The following is a 20,905-nucleotide window of genomic DNA, read 5'->3' as shown; positions in this document are numbered from 1 at the left end:
ATAAGCAGACCTCCCAGGATTTTTCCAGAGGAAACAGAAATATTTTGGTGTCTGCTCTGGGCAGGAGGGTAAGGACTGGGGATGGTGTTTGAGGATAGGGCTTCAAAAAGAAGGGATCATAAATCAAAGGAAAACGCTGTATCCCCTAGAAGGCCAGCGGAGCAGGAAGGGCCCTGGTGGCTTCTAATCCCTAATAAAGCCCCAGCTACCCACCCAGGAGGGTGAAGGCCCAGCTGCCAGGGCCCCCAAGAATCCAGGCCACCACTGCTCCACCTCTCGGTGGCCCTCTCTCTGTGAGGGTGCAGAGTCCCTCACGCAGGGAGGCCCTGGGCTAATGCCTTCTGGAAGATCACACTGGCACGCGTCCACACCCTTCACAGCACCGGCAGCACATCAAGGGGGCCGCCGTACATGCGCATGCACACGGCCACCACTGCCCTGTCACCTACACATCTAACCACACATGTTCCATCAAAACACACACACACATGCACACACATGCGCATCCTATGCCAGTATTTCAGCCACCCTCACAGACACCACACAAACACCCCCACAGCACACAGACTCAACGACATACTCTGGCAACATGGACACCCGCCCCCACCACGAGGCTCCCCCCGCCCCCACTCTTCATCCACGTACATTTACCAGGGAAAAATTTCCCCTGCCCCCATTCACGGTTCTAGACCTTTCCAAGCCAAGGAATAGGCATGGTACTCTTCTTAGGCACCTCATCAAGGCCACTGTTTAAAAGTTTAAAAGAATTTGATTTGTTCCTGTTGGACGATTACTTGTTTAAATTCCCCACTCCCAGAGATGAAATTTCCCGTTCACCTGAGCCCCTTACAGTCCCTCTCCAGGACACAGAAGTGGCTCTCTTCCGGCCAGTGACCTGGGGACTGGGCCCTGTTTGCTCTTTGCTCTGAGCTAGGAGAGACCCTCGCATGTTTACGAGGCCGTTACTCATGCCTGGCGTGTGCTGGGCAAGTGAAGGGCACAGAGCTGGGGGAGATGCTCTCTCTGCCCTTGGGAAGCTTGTATCTGGGCTGCGGATGGAACTGTGGGAAAGCCACTGTTGACCCCGCCAAAGGCCACGAACGTCCAGGGGTGAATGTGGGCAGGGCTTCCTGCGCACGTCTTAGGGGGTTCGACAAAGAATTCGGGCTCACCCCCCCCGACATTACACTTCTCACTGTTTTCATAGCACTTACCTGGATTTACCTTGCTTGGGTTTTTTTTAATTTTTTTACGTTCATTTATTTTGAGGGGGGAGGGGCAGAGAGAGAAAGAGAGAGAGAGAGAAGGAGGGAGAGAGAGAATCCCCAAGCAGACTGTCTGCTGTCAGCCCTGAGCCTAACGTGGGGCTCCATTCCAGGAACCGTGAGATCATGACCTGAGCCGAAATCAAGAGTCAGATGCTTAACCCCTTAACCGACTGAGCCACCCAGGTGCTCCTACCTTGCTTATTTGAATGTCTGTTTTTAGCTGGCTCCACCTTCGTCCTGTAAGCTAAGTGGAAACAGGTCCACTGGCTTAGAACAGGGTATCTAGAATAGGGAGCTCTTTGAATCGTGGAAGGAAGAGAGAAAGGGAAGAAGGAAGGGAGGAAGGGAAGAAGGAAGGGAGGAAGGGAAGAAGGAAGGGAGGAAGGGAAGAGGGAAGGGAGGAAGGGAAGAGGGAAGGGAGGAAGGGAAGAGGGAAGGGAGGAAGGGAAGAGGGAAGGGAGGAAGGGAAGAAGGAAGGGAGGAAGGGAAGAAGGAAGGGAGGAAGGGAAGAAGGAAGGGAGGAAGGGAAGAAGGAAGGGAGAGAGGAATGGGGGGAGGCAGGGAGGAAGGGAAGGAGAGAGCCTCATGAGCCAGAGCGTAGAGATGCGGAGATCAGCCTCACGGGAGGAAGTGGGGGCCAAGCTCTGAGGCACAGGCTGACAAATGTGGACTCAGACAAGCCCCCTCATGGGGGAACCACTGACACGAAGAGCCCAACAGACCCCTGGACCAGCTACTGAAAGTACAAACTTCCTTCGACTGTGGGGCACCTGGGGTTTAGAGGTAGCCAGTCGATAGCTAAAGTATATAGTGCCAGGATTCAAGTATACGACCTTTAGTGCCCGTTTATACAAACCTATTACGGCATTATGGGGGGGGGGAGACAGACAGAGACTGATTGTCAATAGACACGACAAACCCAGACAAGCCTCCCCTCCTTAGCTTCACCCTGAGACCAGCCAATAAGAACCAACCTTAGATGGAGGCGAGTTATGAGCCACGAATCTTACTTTCTTGGGGAAAACTCATTTATGTGGAACAGCCACATGAGTGCCTTTATCTAGAGCACATGAGGGGTGCGGATGCAGCGTACCCCAAAAGGGAAGTGCCTTAAGCCCTTACCCTGTCCTGGGAGCCCTTCTTTCCCCCTTTTGAGCACAGACTAAGCCAGCACCTTGTGTTTCATTGCTGCTAGGGATAGCTCCCAGGCGATTTCAAGGCCAGAGGGAAGGTGGGGGCTGATAGAGGGTCCTTTTGTAAGCTGGCTGGCTGCCCACTTTCCCCACAGTAGGATGCTGGGTGGGGAGGTGTCCCTTAGACTTTCTCCCATTGGAGGGGGGTCTTAGCTCAGCAAACACCATCCAAGAAGGCCTGGACGTGCAGGATTGTTAGCACCTGAGCCTGCTGAGCGGTATGTGCTGAGCTCCCTGATAAGACCCGTCATCCCAGCCGGCGCCATCGAAGGCTCCAGTCCTGGAGCAGGAAGAGGCTGCGGCGGCGGCAGCAGCACCTTGGTCTTGGGCCAAGGCAGGATCCTGGGCTCTGGTCTCACCTCCCAGGGCCCGCCCCCCATAGCAGGGCATCTCACGTCTCCATTGGAGCCTGGTTGGGTCAGGGGCCTCAGGGGCCTGGAGGGATGGGCAGAGCAGCAGAGCGGACCCTCTTGGAGTGACAGAATGGCAGCGGGGCCACACGCTGAAAGACTGAGAACCGAACGTCAGCCCCGGCACGGCTGCTGGCCAGCTCCGCTCTCTTGGGCCGGTTACCTCTGCTTTCTGCACCACAGTTTGCTCATCTGAGAAATGGGAAGCCACGGGGACTAAATGAGGTGGGAGACAGGAGTTGGCGCTGCACACCGGAAGTGGGGGACAAGACTGGCCGTTCCCTCCTCCCGGCTCAGGGGAAGCGGCAGCAAAAGGGACTAGAAAAGCCTCACGCTCAGGATTAATTAGGAGGCCCTTGTGTCTCAATACTGCTAGGCCTTAGTGCCAGCTCCATCACTCCCCAGCTAGGTGACCTTGAACCTGACATCTCAGCTCTCTGAGCCTTAGGTGCCTCATCTTTAAAAGAGGAGGAGCTGATGCTAAGTGATTGCCAAGCTCCGCAGTTATTCCCCGGTCCCTCTGTACCCAGACTCCGGGGTCTTAATCCTCCCTTCTGCCCAAAGGGAGGCTGGGGAAGAGGCCCTGGGCTCCCGAGTGAATGCTCCGGCTGGCCAGCAGCTGAGAATGGCCGCAGACAGGCCCAGAGGATGGGCCTCAACAAGTGCCAGGAACAGCAAAGGACCCCAAGTCCTGCTTATACAGAGAGGCAAGAGATGGGGGCTGGGGCGTGCCACAGGGGAAGCTCGTTTGTGACCCCAGCAACTCATGCGGTACAGTCTTCCATTTCATTCATTCACCTGGTTCTGCAGCAAACCTTCGTAGGGTTGCTACATGCCAGGCGCTGATCTGGGGGGCTGGGAATACAGAAGCGAATTGCATTAACGAGGGCACTTTTGGGGTGCCCAGGTGGCTCAATCGGTTAGGCATCCAACTTCAGCTCTAGCCATGATCTTGCGGTTGATGAGTTCGAGCCCGGCATCAGGCTCTGTGCTGACAGCTCAGAGCCTGGAGCCTGCATTGGATTCTCTGTCTCCCCCTCTCTCTGCTCCTCCCCTCCTCACGCTCTCTCTCTCTCTCTCTCTCAGTCTCAAAAATAAATAAACGTTAAAAAAACTTTTTTAAAAAAAGAGGGCACTTTTCGGGATGAGTATTGGGTGTCATATGTAAGATCTGAATCACTCCTGTAACCAAGCCTGCACTGTAAGTTAACTAACTTGAATTTAAGTTTAAAAAGAAGAAGAAGAAGGAGAAGGAGAAGGAGAAGAAGAAGGAGGAGAAGGAGGAGAAGGAGGAGAAGGAGGAGAAGGAGGAGAAGAAGGAGAAGAAGAAGAAGAAGAAGAAGAAGAAGAAGAAGAAGAAGAAGAAGAAGAAGGTCTGTTCATCAGCCTTGTAGGGGATGAGAGATGTAAACAGAGGGCTCCCACCCGGCGCGGGCAGTGCTGGGAGAGTGGCCGTCCCTGGGTGCCCGGGGCACGGAGGAGGCGCCCAGCCCAGGGGGACAGCTCTCTCCTCACACGCTGCAGTCAGCTTGCAAGGACGATGGGAAATCCAGAAATTGCTTGGTGCCCCCACAGCTTCTGGTGGTAAAGAAAAAAATGCCCGAGAGAAAGGTTACCGGGTGAGATAATTCATGTTTTGCTAGGGAGGAAAATATTAGTGTGTGTCGCTCAGCACGCACACACCTCAGCTAATAAACCACTCAGAGAAAACAGGCAGAGCTGCAGGATTTTTCTCACAAAGACTTTTTTTTTTAACAGAACAGAAATAAAAAAGACAGCAGTCACAGACGTGCCTCCTGGGTGGCAGAGAGGACATTCCCCACCAGGTGAGGAGACCAAGGCCGGGGCAGGGTCCTTTCTGGGTGAAGGCTGACCACATGCAAACCTCACGCCCTGGTGCCTGATGGGGAGCTGCTGTTTCATTTCAAGGCTCCCATCTTGTCACTGAGGCCAGAGGGGTTTCCGGCTGAGTGTGTTAAGGAACCGAGATTTCTAACTCCTTGGGGTATACGGGGCAGGTGTTACTTTCAGACACCTGGCGCGTAACCTTCCCGGGGAAGGTTGCATCTTCTGCAGTCCATCTTCGCAGTGGAAGCACCCGATTCACAGGAAAAGATAAAAAGGGTTACTTTTGTCTCTACTTATGTGAACCGTAAATATGTATTCCGAATCTTCAGGGGCAAGGGCAGGCTCAGATGAACCACTTTCCAAATTGATGCGGAAGCTTGACAGGGGTGCCGTTTCGTGCTCAGAAAACCCACGAGAATGAGGGTGGTGTCCGCTAACCATCCCCCAGGTGCCCGTCCACGGCCATCACCCCTCAGGGGGACGGCTCCAGTATTAGGCTTCCCTCTAGACCTGGTGCCAGGCGTCAAGATGCAAAAGCTCTTTCCGTTGTCATCTCCAGAATGCTCAGGTGCTGGGGCCTGAGGGAAAATCCATTAAGATGGGTTGCTGCTGTGGCAGCAAACTGACCTTGAACTCCCCTTTTCTCCCTGGCTACAAGCAGAGCCGGAGTCCAGGCAGAGAGCAAGTCCTCAGCTGTGTGAGGGCCAGAGATGGCTTAGGCTCCCTTTCCCTTCACTGGGGCAGGATTGGGCCTGGGTTTTACCAACCAGCTTGAGCAAGGGTGACCCCTCTTTGTGTGCCCAGGGGACATGAGGAGCCAGCAGCCCTCACCGCCCAGGCCTGTGGGGGGAAGATTTGGGGTTGGGCTGCCGCAGGCCAGGGCTGCAGGTGCCCCGGAACCCATGGTCAGACTGAGGTCCTCTTCCACCAGAGCCGCCCACCACCCCCTTGGCCACATGCGGCCTCTGTTGTCCCCAACATGCTTCCCCTACTCACACCCGAGGTGTGAACGCCCTTCTCATGGGTGTGCCCAGCCTTACTCCAACACTGCCTTTGGCCAGTCAGCTCTTTTCCACCATAGATGCCACAGGTCAGGGGTGCATACGGTGGGCAGAGAGCGCCCTCAAAGTCACCGTGGATCTAGATGAGAGTCCCAGCTTTGCCAGATACTCTTCGGGTCTTGACAACTTCTCTTTTTTTAATGTTTATTTATTTTTGAGAGAGATGGAGAGACAGAGCATGAGCCGGGGAGGGCAGAGAAAGAGAGGGAGAGAGAGACAGAATCTGAAGCAGGCTCCAGGCTCAGAGCTGGCGGCACAGACAGAGCCCAACATGGGGCTCGAACTCACGAACCCTGAGCCGAAGTCAGACACTTAACTGACTGAGCCACCCAGGCGCTCCCTTGCCAACTTCTTTAACCTTCCCTCAACAATAAGATAGCAAAAATATTTATGTCATAGATTTATTACGTTAAATGAGACTATCTAAAAAGACAAAAGAAGCATCCTGCTGATATTAGCTCCCTTTTGCTTCTGCCTGAAGTTCCCAGGAAACACACTCTAAGAGATTTGCGTGACTTATGGGGGTGCTGCTGAGATGAACCCCTGTGGGGGACAGAGAGAGGCAGGATTGGTGGTGGCAAGGGACACAGTGGCAGCCAAGGCCTGGGCTAAGCCAGTGGACACTCTGGAGCTGGGTGGCCCCAAGGAGATGTCCCTACCCTGAGGCCAGGGAACCTGTCATTGGATGGAAACTTCCCACCACCCACCTCAGGAGGGGACACAACCTTGGACAGCAGAGCTCCCTCCAGCTGATGTGGTCCTTCAGGGACAGAGCTGTGAACCTCCCCACGAGGGTCTCCCTCCTGAAGGGGGCCCCAGGCCCTGCGCCCCAGCACCCATGACTACAAACTCTCGCCTCTCGCCTCCTACCCCATGCCTGATGCCAGTTCCGAGAGGGAGTTAGAGTCCTTGCAGCAGAGAGGCCGGCTGGGAACGAGAAGCCTGCCATTCCTCTTGGGGCCCAAATTCTTACTTAGATGTGCTGCTTTGGACAAGTTCTTTCATTTCCTTTACCCTCATTTTTCTCATTTTTAAAAAAGTTTATTTATATTGGAGCACATGGGTGGCTCAGCCAGTTAAGCATCCTACTCTTGATCTCGGCTCAGGTCATAATCTCACATTTAGGATTCTGTCTCTCCTTCTCTCTGCCCCCTCCCCTCCCTCGCTCTCTCTCAATGAGAGCATGAGCTCAATGAGAGAGAGAGGGAGAAAGAGAAAGAGAGAGAGAGGGAGAGAGAAAATCCCAAGCCGACTACGAGCTGTCAGCACAGAGCCCAACATGAAGCTCCATCCCACAAATAGTGAGATCATGACCTGAGCCAAAACCAAGAGCTTAACCAACTGAGCCACCCAGGTGCCCCATTTTTCTCATTTTTAAATGGGATCCAATAACGTCTCTGCCCTCCTCCTATGTGTGGGAGCACCTGATGCCCTAAGTTCGCCCCTTCCTGCTGAGGCACAAAATGTGTCACTTGGTGAGGTGACGAGAATGGATCACCATAGCCATGGCGCCCCCAGAGGGCCTGGAATGCTCTGCCCCAAAGCCCGGTGAGAAAGCAGCTGCTTACATGATTGGAAGTGGGTTTGGTGTGCAGACAGCAGGTCATGAGCCCCTGGGTGCTGTCCTTGGAGGGGGGTTTGGACTCTGCCTGGCTTTGCAGGAGATGGCAGACATGGGGCATTGGGGTGCTTCCTGTGAGGGCCTTGAGTGTTGGTTAACCGTGTCCTGCTGGCGAAGCAGGCGGCTCTGCTGACCCACTCCTCTGCCCCACCCCCACTCCTGACCCTTCGGAAGGCTCAGCTGCTCCATTATCCATCATCAGCCTCTCTCCCTGGAGGCAGATGTGCCCCAGAAGCCTCCTTTAAATCAGCAGGGCTGCCTGTACCCACTCTGGGCCTGTCCGCCCCCCCCACCCCCCCAACAGATGTGACTCACCCTTCCTTCCCCAAGCCCTGCGTCATTTCTGCGCATTTCGGCAGCCTGGTTATATCGCCTTTCCTTTCGACGCATCGTGCCGAGCTCCCTGTCCAGACCGCTGGGCCCAATTTAGTTCTCGCTTTTTTCTCTCCTCACCCCCTTTTCCATGAGCCCTTTTGGCGGGGAGGGAATGGGGGAGGCCCCCCAAGGAAACTGAACTTCTCCACCAGGGCTCTCTATGGCCCAGGAGCTTGTTGGAAGTACAGAACTGGTATTCTGCTCGGGCCTCACACCAGCTCTTTGTGCCCCTGTGAATGCTGGCCTCTGAGGCTCCCAGGTGACTTGGAAGTGTGCACACTGGTGTCCTGGGGTTGGCCTGAGCCCCCCGTTTGCCTGGGCTGCAATCGCAGAGGAAAGGAAGCCTGAATTCTGGCACCAGCAGCATCAGTCGCCTAAGAACTGATAGAAATGCACTTCTTGGGCCCCACCTCAGACCTGCTGCAACAGAATTCATGGGGTAGCCCCCCACCCCTCTGTCATTTAATGGGCCCTCCAGGTGATTCTGATGCACACGAAAGAAGAGCACGCCCACTCTTCTCCCACCAACTCTTTCTCCTTCACTCAACCTTCAAGAGAGCATGGTGGCCTTGACTCTTCCTCAGAATAGACCAGCTGCCAGTGCCGCTGCCAGCTGGGCTCCGGAGCAAAGGTGAGTGTGGCCTCCCAGCAGAGGATCTTTGTGTAGGTGGTGAGGATGGAATCTAGAGGAAGGTTCTGGAATGAAGCCCATTACTCATAGGGCCCTTGAGCCCTGGGCTGTTCCACAGACCCCCAAGACAGTGGGGGGGGGGAGACCATGCTTCTACTTCATCTAGTACCATCCACCCCAGACCCAACTCTTCATATCCTAGGGGGGAAAACCCAAAAAACCCTGGGGGGGGGGAAACCCAAAGCTAGTAACTTGCCCAAGGGGTCTCAACAAATCACTGGCTGAGCCAGACTCAGACAGAGGGGAATCAATCTGAAGGAAATCCCAGCCTCTGCGGTGACAGGGATTTGTCCATTCATTTAGTCATTGACCAAGCAGCACCTTCTGACTGCCAGAGCCTGCCACACGCTTACCTCCACCAAGCATGCGTGGTACGGTGGCCATTTCCATTTTTCTTTTTCTCTCTTCCTTTTTTAATGCTTATTTTCGAGAGAGAGAGAGAGAGAGAGAGAGAGAGAGAGTGCAAGCAGGGGAGGGGCAGAGAGAGGGGGACAGGGAGCCAAAGCAGGCTCTGCACTGACAGCAGTGAGCCCGATGTGGGGTTCGAACTCACAAACCTCGAAATCATGACCTGAGCTGGAGCTGGACCCTCAACCGACTGAGCCACCCAGGTGCCCAGGCTCCTCTGCTGTTTCCATTCTTCTGATGAAAAGAATCAGAAGATCTCCACCAGGTAGCCGAGTCAGGATTTGAAACCCGGTGACCAGCTCTAAGCCCAAAGTTTGACCCACAGCTTATTTCTCCCAGAAAATAATTCTAATGACCTATATCAGCTGCTCCTCTTACCCTTGAAAAGACCCATGAGCAGTGAGAACTGAACCCAGTGGTTCCCACAGGCACATAAGCCAGCTCTGCTCCCAGCGCCAGGCCCAGCCTGAGACTGTGCAGGAAGGGCAGACGAGAATCAACCAGAGGGAGGGCTCTGGCCCTTACACCTCATTAGGCTCCAGACCTCCACGCCACTCCTTGGGCCCAGGGGTGCCTCCCCACCCCCAGTTCAGAGGCCATGGGCAGGGCCCGGCCATTAGTTCCAGACTCCACGTCTCTTCTATTTATGGGGTTTTTTCCTTTGCTTCTGTGGTTCTCCCTGGATGAATGCCCCCTTTCCTTGGATTTACAGCATCCTCCTGCGGGGTGGGGTTGATGTCACTTTAATGAGAGTTACAGCTGCCTTCAACTGTGACTGCTGCATTCCAATTTACTGCTAGCCTCCAGGAGCCCAGCGGGACTGCTCCGGCTGGGAGGGGTGGCCACGCTCCCTGGCCTGGGACTGAGGTGGAGGCTGGGGGACTGAAGTCCCTTTCTCGTGCCTGAGACTGCCAGCTCCGGCTGCGAGCTAGGGCTCCAGGCGCCTTGGTGAACCTGGAGCAGCCGGGAATGGTAAGACTCAGGACAACAGGGAGGGGTGGGGGCCTCTATCTCTGGGCTTTCCCGACCCCGTCTCCCATATCCACCCCGTACACACACACACACACACACACACACACACACACACACACGTGAGAACCAAAGCTCTGAACTAGAGGATGCAGCACAGGGGAAGGTGGAGGCATTCACAGAAAGCCTGTTGTTCTCTAGTTGAATCCAGATGTGGACAGCAGGGAGGAGGAGGGAGGGGGTGCTGGAGGCGGGCCTGAGGGAGGAGGGGAGAGGAGGAGGGGCACTGGGAGAGCGGAAGTGCTAGCACGCGTGCCAGAGATGCCCCGGAATTCTTTCTGGATTGCAGTGCCTCTGATCGGGGTCTTCAAGCGTCACCCCAAATTGCCCTCCGTCGCCCCTAATGAATAACTAGGAGGCGATGTTACCAATGGCTCCAGCAGCCACAGAAAGACTGCTGGGTCTCATGTGGCTCTTATCGAGCACCCGTGACTGTGCAGGCAGGACTTCGCACTCTGTGGACTTTCCTCTGTGCCCAGGCCTCGGCTGCCAGCCCCACTGTGGAGGTGAACGCCTGGCCCTGACCAAGCGGCAGAGGTGCAGGGCGGAATCCAGGGGCATTGCACACAGAACTTCGTTTAATCCTCACATCAACCTGATGATATAGGAGTTAGTGCACCCATTTTACTGACGAAGAACGGAGACTCTAAGTCTCAGAGGTTGGTCACTTATCCAAGGCCACACAGCTAGAAAGTGGCTGAGCCAGTTTAGACTTGGGGCTGCTTCCACTGACCATGCAGTGCTACCTACCTATTCGGGGGCTACAGCGTTTGCCCACCTGTACACAAGGCAGAAATATAAGGGGAGGCTGACTGGTACCACCAATACTCCCCCTAGCTCCTAGAAATCTGAAGTCAGCTCAAAGTTGCCCCAGAGCCATGCTGGAGACAGGCTCCCGGGTGCAAGACCTTGGCCGTGTGGATAATCCCCCAGCCAGCTTACCCCACCCCAGTGCTCCTCTGGGAGGTGGGAGTCGTCTCCCCAATAGGGAGTCCAGTGTTGCCCAGGAGGGCACAGGGTGCTGATTCTCCTATAGGTTCTTGACCCCGAAGAGGGGAAGGGCTTGTCCCTACCCTGCCACACCCCACTGTGGCCTTGCCCTTTGCAGAAACAGGAAGCCCTAAAGCAGGTCCAAAGTCACTGCTGGGAGAGAGGGATCCAAAGGCTGCAGCAGCATGGACATCTCCCTCTGCCAGCCTCTCTGTGGGACCCAAGAGAGAGTGAACACCTGGCCCTGAGCTAGAGGCCATGGCGGGGTGGGGATGCAGGGGGTGTAAGTGCAGAGGGCTCTGGAGCAGGAGCCTAGACTTTGGAGTCAGATGGCTCTGCGGTGGCCCTGTTCTGTCACACTAGCTGTGGACCTTGGGCAGAACACCAAATCTCAGGTGCCACCCCCCGTAACGTTCCTATCTCCTGGGGTGCAAGTGGGTGTTAAGTGGGATGTCGTGTTTAAAGCATCTGGGCCAGTGTCTGCCATGTAGTGAGGGCTCAATAAATGTTAACTCTTATTGTTCTAGATCCCACTTCCCGTGCCACCGCCAATGCCAGGCCCAGTCTCCGTATGCTTGCTTGGGAAGAAAGATCCTTTTGGATGAAACCATTCAGTTTCTCCAGGACTCCCCAAACCTCTCATTCCAGGGACCCAGGGGACCGTAGAGGTATTAATTAGCAAAGCCTCAGGACAGGCCCAGGCGGCAAGGGAGCCTCATTGACGTTAATTGGTACTATCAGATCTTTGCCCAGTGAGAATGGAGCCGTGCAGGCTGAGACAAGGTCTCTGCCCTTGGGGTTCACAATCTGCCCGAGATTGCACCCCTCGTTCTGCGGCTGTGGTGAGTGGATAGGGCCGGCAGCTCTTCCCTCTCTCTCGCCCACAGGGCCCAACAAGGGAAGAAGGGTGAGGGGAATGAAGGAAGATGGTGGGTTGGGACCATGTTCTCAGGCCAACCACCAATCTTTGAGTGACTTTATAGGTACCAATGCCAAGGGCCATGAAAGATGCCAGACTCTAGCAACGCCTCTTAACTTGTTTAATGAGCCCAGGAAGCCTGTTTAAAATGTGTAATCTCAGGCAATGCCCTCAGTGGTTGAGGTGCAGGGATCCGTATTTTTAACAAGCACCACGGGATTCTAATGAGACAGGTCTGTAGCACCACACTTCAAATAACAGTGGTCTGATATCCATATGTCCAGTACCAGGGCAAAGCCAAGCACATAATAGGTAACGGGAAATGCTAACTGACGGAATGAAGGAATAAGCGAGCCAAATAGGAAGAGGCTGTGAATGGTTCTGTAGGGTCAAAGCCAAAGGTCTGTATTCCCCTAGGAATTCCCTCCCTCAGGGAAGAGGTGGGCCCTTCAGCCCTGGTTCACTCCCTTTTGTGCTTGGGACCAGACTATCCTATGCAAGTTGCAAGTTGCTAAGAAAAGTTCTAGAACACGCAGGAGCAGCCCCACAGAGTGCCTCTCCCACCCAAAATCTACCCAGAGAGGTCAGGGATCCCTGAGGATTCTAATTACAAAAAAATGTAAATACACACAAACGTTTGCTTCTAATTTCCCGAGTTCTGACCCTGAAGCTCTCAGTAGTTTAGGATCCCTGCTGGGGTATCCTTTGATCTGTGAGTCATTGGTAACTGTGGGGAGCTGGATAAAGGGGAGGGGAGAGACAGGAGGAGGGTTCAGGAAGAGGCAGGGAGTGGCCAGGGCTCTGCCTCCTGGGACAGGAAGCCAGGGTTTGGCTTGGGTTTCTTGGCTCCCGTCTCCTTCTCTAGGAAAGCTCAGGGGCCCTAGGGTAACAGGGATGGAGCTGGGGGTCTGAGGGACAGCAAGGGGTCAGGAAGCAGCAGAGAGGAACTAAGAGTGTTACAAGGTGAGACTCCACACTCACTCCTGGATCCAGAGGACAGAGAAGGCAGCAAAGGAAGAGGAGGGGGAAAAAAAAAGGTTGTACTGACTCCATCTGGGGCAGACACGGGGCAATAATTGCCCACCACATCACATCTCAATTCGTATCCCCATTTGACATGGGAGGGAGTGGACTCTGCGTGCAGGCAAGGCCATCTCTGACCCTGTTTCACACAGCCGGTAGATGGGAGGGCCAGGATTTCAAACTGAGGCCCAGCAAACACCAAAGCCAGGATCCTCCCCTAATCTAGGGGACTGGGAGGGGCTCAAACTGCAAACCCACTAGCTGGTGGGGGGGACAGTTCCTGCTTTCTGTCCTCCTCTGTCGCCACTACAAGCCCTTTGATGGGCTCCCTTCTGTCATTTGCAGGAAATGATCAGGAGGTTCCGAATGGGCTGTGGGAACCGGATTCCTGCCCCTCTGCCCTCCCCCTGATGGCCTTGACCGATTCCCCCCACTCCCGCCTCATGCAAGGTCTTGGGTTTAAAAGCTGCTCTGGTCTCCTCTGACTGTCCAAGGCCATCAGGGCCACCACACACACAGAGAAGGGCTTTTAGGTCTCCAACTGCCAAAAGGCAGCAAAAGTTTTTTTTTTTTTTAAACTAAAAACTGGGTAGTTGATACAGATCCTGGGACATTTAGGAAGGACAGGAGGCGGAGCCTGAAGCCCAAGACATTGGATTTAGATGTGGGTTCTAGGTCTGGTCCCCCTTCCTTTCTGGCCTGATCTTGAGCGAGTGTGTTCACTCCTCTGAGTTTCAATTTCCTCACCTATTAAATGAGTAATAACTGCCTCACAAAGATAATAGAAAAATTAAATAAAATGAATTTGAAGACCCCCGGCTCATGGTAAGCAATCTGCACAAAGCCACACAGCTTCTCACCACTTATTTTTAATCAGTGGGGTATCTGAAATTTTTTTAACGTTATTTATTTTGAGAGACAGAGAGGCAGAGCATGAGCAGGGGAGGCACAGAGAGACACACACAGAATCCGAAGCAGGCTCCAGGCTCCGAGCTGTCAGCTCAGAGCCCAGTGCGGGGCTCAGACCCACATGAACCATGGGATCATTCCCTGAGCCAAAGTTGGATGCTTAGCCAACTGAGCCACCCAGGTGCCCTAGCTGTGTCTTTTAGAAAGCAAGAGATTTTCATGTTGATAAAGTCAGATGCTTAACCGACTGAGCCACCCAGACGCCCTTATCAGTGGGGTGTCGTGGGGGAGTAATTTGAAATTCCAAATAGGAAGCATAGATAATAAGAAATAATTTTTATTATTTTTTAAAATATGTTTGAAGGGTATTTATTTATTTTGAGAGAGACAGTGACAACGTGAGTGGGGGAGGGGCAGATACAGCCAGGGAGAGAGAGAGAGAGAGAGAGAGAGAGAGAGAGAGAGAGAATCCCAAGCGGACTCCATACTGCCAGCACAAAACCCCACAAGCGGCTTGAGCTCACGAAACCGCCAGATCCTGACCTGAGCCAAAACCAGGAGTCAGACGCTTAACCGACGAGCCACCCAGATGCCCCAATAATGAGAAATAATTTTTAAAAGCTGGGGTTAATTGGGCTCCCTTCTCACGTATAAAGTGGAAACCATAGTACTGCCTACCTCTGAGGGTTGTTTAGGGTTTGATGAGAATTCGTGAAAAGCCCAGGACAGTCTCTAAGAGAACGGGAGCACATATAAACGATTCCTATTCCTGATCACACTCACCTGCTATGCACAGGGACACCACGTCCAGGCAGAAAAACTGTCCACACAGGGAACAACGTGGAAAACTTAAATTCAAGGAGATTTCTATTGTACATGGGAAAGAACTTTCTAGTTTCAACTTGCCTAGTAGTAATTAGATCTCCTCAGGACATTATGGGGTCCTTTCCCTTCACAGACATTAAACGAGAGATGAAACGGTCTGCCTCTGGGGCTGCTAGCGACGGCCCTGGCTGGAGGCAAGACTGAAAGCCGATGTCCAGGGAGTCAATCTTTGCAGAAGGCACTGCCGTTATTTATATTATATTGAAACATATTCAAATCATATTCTGAGCTCCTTTTAAATCTTTTTGGCAGGAGCATAGAGGAAAAAGATAATACCAAATGACCAGCGTGAGCTATCAATGATTTACACCATATTATTAGAAATACACACTGTGTTATTAGGAATAACACGTGAACTATGTCAATTCATGGAAATACATGTATAAAATAATGCTGGGGAAAAGAAACAGAATAAGAAACAGAGAGCGTGAAGTGCTAAGTTTATAAAAGTCACAAAGCTCAGGAGGTCATTTGGAGTAAATATCGACCAGGTTTTATTTTCTCTCAAGTAGCCTAAGGCCATTGTATGCATTTTAAGTCTCTATATAATGGGATGAACAGGTGAGTTTAGGGCATTGAAAATACTCTGTATAATATAATGTAATGTAATGTACTACAATGACACATCAGCCTACTGTCATGATTGTAACAAAGGTACCACTCTGTAGATGTTGATACTGTGGGGGGCTGCGTGTATCCTGGGGCAAGGAGTATTTGGGAATGCTACATTTTCTACCCGATTTTGCTGTGAACCTAAAATTGCTTGAAAAAACAAAATCTATTAAAAAGATGTGAAGCTCTGTTGGGATGTGAATTGATAATGCACTCAATATATTATATTGTGTTCCCATTGATAACATGGTATCTTTCCTTGTGTTCAGAAAAATAACAATAAATCTTTAAAAAAAAAAAAAAGTCACGACAGTGGTGGTGATTCTGAGATCTGGGTTTGGGAGAGAGGGTGTCCCCCTTTTCCGTTAGATAAGGAAGAGAAGTGATCCCCCGTTTGGGCCCCCATTGGGGCCTGACCTTCTGTCACTGGCCCTTCCTAGGTGGTGACTCTGTCAGAGGCCAGATGAAGCCATCAGCCAGATGGGAGCCAGAGAAAACAGAGATGCTAAAGGGCCCTAGCAGCAACTGTGGCCAGAAAAGCTGATGACTCTGGTCCGAAAAGGCCCCTATCCAGGCCTGACTTGCTCAAACACAGCTTCCTGATGAGAAGGCAGGACTTCTAGAAGGCAGGAACGTGTTCCTGCACTGTGAAAGAGCAGTACAAAGCTGAGCTAGAAATCCAAATGATTTGTTTTTTACTAATACATTTTTCTTAGGGCTTTGCATAAAGGAAAGCCTATGTAGCCATGAAAAATATAATAAATACAAAGCACACAGCCCTGCCCGGCCTCCTCATCTTGCTACATGCAGATATACTAAAGTCTCTGCTTGAGCCGTGGGGGTGGTTCCATGGAACAGAGATCAGGTCCCTCCTAAGGTCTCTAGCTGTGCACCCTGGTGATGGAATTGTTGGGGTGTGAGGGGGACAGAATGCTCTCAGAGACCCACATGTGTGTCTGCTGTGATCTGTAGTATACTCTGTACCTTTCGAGGTTTTCCAGGAGTGGAGAGCGCTACCGGCATGTGCCAATGGCCTGAGTCTTCCGTTTTGATGAGGTGGCCCAGCCTGCTACCTGGAAGGCCCTATTTTCCATGGACCACACCACTAAAAAGATTCTCAAGGGCAGGGATCCGTGCCCCACATTCTCTTTCCCACAGCAGAGTGACAGGGACAGAGAGCTACAGAAGACCCCATTTTTGAGCATCCTCGGGGTACGAGGCTCAAGAGCTCAAGGTGGATACAAAAAGGGGCCAGATCCAGTACACCTTGCCCCCAACAATGAAAGGGAAACCCCATGTGGGGTCACAGAAGGTGGCTAGGCCTGGCTTCAGAATGCTAGACTTCTAATCTGAACAGTGCCACTAATGTGTGGCCTCATTTCTTCTATACTTCTAGCACAAACACCAATGCTGTGACATCATTACAACAAAAGCCAGAGATTGCAGAGCTACCAAAAAAGTAACCCGAGGTCTCCTCCCCCAGCTTCCTAGTCTCAGTTCACGGTGCCACCCAAGTGCCCAAGCCAAAACCAAGAAACTGTCCTTAACTCCTCCCCTCCCTCATCCCCAAGTACAAAGAAATATCAAACCCCATTTCCAAATTCTACTTCCAAACCACAGCTGACGTGCAACATGTCTTTACATTCCTGCCACCGCTGCCATGGTGCAAGCCACCATTATCGCTCATCTGGACAGCTGCAATCCACTTCCAGAATGCTCTTTTCAAAACACACGCCTGATCATGTCACTGCCTTACATAATACGGCGACTGCCCACTGCTCTTAGGAAAACAAAGCCCACATCCTAGCATTGCATTACCTGACCTCCTCTAAACTCTCCTGCGTTACTTCAAGGAGCTCTCCGCCCTCGCCACTCCTGGTACTTGGGGACATTTCTGGGGAGCCCACCAGACTCAGGCCCCAGACATGAGCCGTTCCCTCCACCTGGCCCATCGTCCCTGCTCATCAATCCTGATTCATCTTATAAGTCAGCTTTAGATATTGCTGCCTTCCCAGGCCTCCTGGTCTAGGCTCAGATCCCCTCTAATTTTCCATGGTACCAGCTACAACAATTGTAATTTAAACATTTGCTTTTGCACTTACTTTATGTAACAGCCTTACAGCTGTAGGCTCCATCCCAGGAGAAGGAATTGCTGTGTCTGCCTTATCCCGCTGCTGTAACTACAGCGTCTAGCACAGTGTCTGACTCTAGGTGAATGAATGAATGAATGAATGTCCAGGTGGGGAGCAGGAAAGGCCGTCGGGAAGAATGAGCACGGAGAAGAAGACAGGTACGTTCAGGACCTTCAAGACCTGCGGGCTTTGGAATCTACGATGCGGACGTACCTTCTCGTGCAGCTGTGATTCTTCAAGCTTCTTTTTCTTTTCCTGAAAGTCATTGATTCAGCCTGACTCCATCCAAGCTTCCCCTCTACTGGGCTTTCTGCCCTGGGAAGAATGGCCATCCTGGCCTTCTCTTTCCTTGCCACTCTCTACTGCAGCCCGTTGACTCTCTGGTCCACTTTCCCACCACACCCTTGGATTTATGTAATTGTGTGATGCTGTAAAACTAACCTGCACTTCTGCTTGGGCAGTGAAGCGACGAGCTTCGCGGCCTACGGAAGCAAAGGAGAGCAAGCACCTCTACCACCCTGGCTCCTCCTCCCACTCACCGCACAGGTAGTCATCCCTGTGTGCTGCGGCCCAGCAACTGAGAGCTATACCGCATCTCAAGCCAAACGCCAGCCACAGAAAGAAATTGAAAGAAAAAAATCTTTCCACCGTTGCAAAGACAAGCCCCTTATCACATCCGTCCTCTCTCTGGATGGAGGTCATTGGTTCAGTTTCCCTTTCAGCCTTCGACAAGACTCTGTTGGCACCTGTTTTCTAAGTCACAGTTTGGGAGAGGGCCTGGCACTTCTCTTCCTACCAGATCGAGTCACACTTAGACCAAAAAGCAAATGGGGTTGACTGCTCCCCGATGTCTTGTGGCCCACTCCCTAGTTTGAGAGGTCCCAAGCAAATATAAAATGGGAAGACCTGAAGAGAACACAGAGAAAAAGTGTTCCCGAAAGAGTGTGTGTGTGTGTGTGTGTGTGTGTGTGTACGGAAGGTGAGCCAAGGGAGGAGAGAGTCATGTGAAGGTCATATAGGGATTTCATATTTGATACAACGAAAGAGAATAAACAGTATTAAAGAAAAATAGCCACCATTTATTTGGTCTTTACTATATTCCAAACACAGTGAACGGCTTTGTATACACAGACTTTGATTTACTTTTCAAAACAAGCCGGTGAGGTCAGCATTTATATGCCCACTTTACAGATGAAGAACCTGGCTCACTGAGTCACATTGCTCGCTAGTGGCCAAGCTCCAGGACTGAGATCCTGATGCCCTTGCTTTGAACCACTACTTGCAACTGCTTTCCTAGGGCCACCGATCAGAAAGGAGAGGAAATTTGTTGATGGTGGGGCAGAGGGCTTGAGGTTCGACATAAAGAATGTTCTAACAATGAGGGCTGTTTGGTTGTAGTCAGGGTAATTAGGCTTGTTAGAGCTCTTCCTCCCAGGGCCTTTACATTTAGGAAGAATGGATGTTTCTCTGCCTAGCTGGTTGAAGGGGCGCACTGTGTGTTCCCAGCACGGGGGCTGGCCTGTTTGAACTGACAGCCTCACTGGGGTACAAGGCATCCACACACAAAACCGTTAGGTCGCAGGAGAGGATAGCACAAGATGTGTGCCTGTGGCTCCAAGCAAGGGCTCTGTGGTCAGGCAGACCTGTGTTTGAGTCCCCGCTGGCTCCCCTACTTGCATGACCTTGGGTACATTACTTAACCTCTGGAAGCCTCCGTTTCCGAGTCAGTAAAAAAGAGGCTAAGAATAGAACCTACTTTGGAGAGTTGCCAGGAAAATTAACTAAGATGATGCATGTGAAGTGCTTGGCACAGAACCTGGACGTCATAAGGATACGGTGAATGGTTGGTGCTATATTAATTGTCATTGTGGGAGTCCAGAGGCCAGAGAGAGAGAGAGAGAGAGGAGTACTGGGCAGAGCCATAGCTCGGTGGCTGAGAAAGCCTTTCTGGGAAACTCCAACTTTGTCCCGGATCTTCAAGAGTTTGGTTGGGTAAAACTAAAAGGAGAGACTAGGGACAGAGTCAGGGCGCAGAGGGTGGTGTGAGACATCAGCTCCCCTATCTTAAGAGAAAAATCTAATTTGATCTCTGGTTAAACTAAAGGAGGAAGCTGATCATGGCGAGGAAGTGACAGAGGAGCTGAGGTCTTCTCTCTTCGTTTCCAAATGCAGGATTTGAATAGAGATAAACACAGCCTCAGAGACTTAAAAAAAGAAGCCAGACACACAGGGCTTCTCTGCTTATGTCTTCTGGGATCTCACTGGGGTGAAGGGTAAGGAGCCTGGGAACACAGCTTGGGGCAGCGCTGATGATGGATGGGGGACAGGACCTGAAACGGGAAGTTAGGAAATGCGGCTGAGGTCCCAGTGACTGTGGGGACTGATTCATGTGAGAAGATCTAGCTTGAAGGCAGGATTGGGATGGTCGCCTCGTAGGCAGGATGCCAGTTTTGAGACCCTGGACATCTCTTCTTCGGTCTTGCCAGCTCAGGGTGGGAGGGCCTGGGAGCAGTCACGGTGCTAATCTATTATTCTCTGACAGCCTGCCTTATCTCCCTGATGTGAAGATAAAGTCCTCCAGGGCCAGGGCAGTTCCCCAGGAAAGATGTTGTTTGTTTTAGATCCCCTCTGCTTAGCCCTCTGTCAAGTACCAACTGTCAAACCCCTTATATCAAGCATCACCTGGGCCTTTGTTAAAAATGCAAATCCTTGGTTCTTTTCTCTAGGGAGTCTGTGTGGCTAGATTTAGGGGCCCAGGTGTTTGTTTTCCTAACAAGCACCCAGATGATTCTTTTGATAACGCAAACTTGGAAAACACTGAGTTAGAGCATCTCTTGAATCCCATTTGGTCCTATAAATGCAGGCCGCGGAGTATAGTGGGAAGAGCCCTGGGTTGGCAGTAAGGAGACAGCTTGTAGGCCCCAAACTGCAGTTCACAGGGCTTGGGGCTGCTGTCGGTGCCCTCACAGCACCTAGGTGCCTGGGTACCTGCTGTCCTTTTTGGTACTAATAAGAACCCTGTGCTGAGGACAGCCTAGCAGGGAAGGAGGCTTCAGAGGCAAGGGGAGTAGTCACCATCCGTGGTCAAGAGCTCGGAAGACAGAACAGAGGCACCTAGAATACACAGAAGTGGAATGGACCTCAGCGAACAATAGGTTCTGAACATCTCTCCCTGAGGCTTCCTCTTCCGTGAAATTGACAGGATATCATAGGTCTCGGCAACTCCCCCTGTACACGGGGGAGCACCGAGGTCCAAAGAATTTTTCAAACGTTCCCAAAGCACACAGCTGGTCAGTGGAAGCCCGGATCCAGATCTCCCTGGATGCCTCCTACCCTCACCCAGGTCACTGCTGAGGTGCACCGCAGGGCATATTTTCTTGGGACTTGTGGGAGAAGCCCTGCTGGTCAGGCGCTGGTGTTCTGGGTTCCTAGTCATTCTCCCGAATTTCCCTGGACTGGCTCAGCCAGTCTCTGGGAAAGAGAACGGAGATCTTGGGAAGTGGGCAGGGCTGTTGATGGGCCATGAATGGG

This window comes from Hyaena hyaena, unplaced genomic scaffold, assembly GCF_003009895.1.
Source record: "Hyaena hyaena isolate Hyena2069 unplaced genomic scaffold, ASM300989v1 scaffold_37, whole genome shotgun sequence".
Taxonomy (NCBI): Eukaryota; Metazoa; Chordata; class Mammalia; order Carnivora; family Hyaenidae; genus Hyaena; species Hyaena hyaena.
This window is presented reverse-complemented; position numbering follows the sequence as displayed.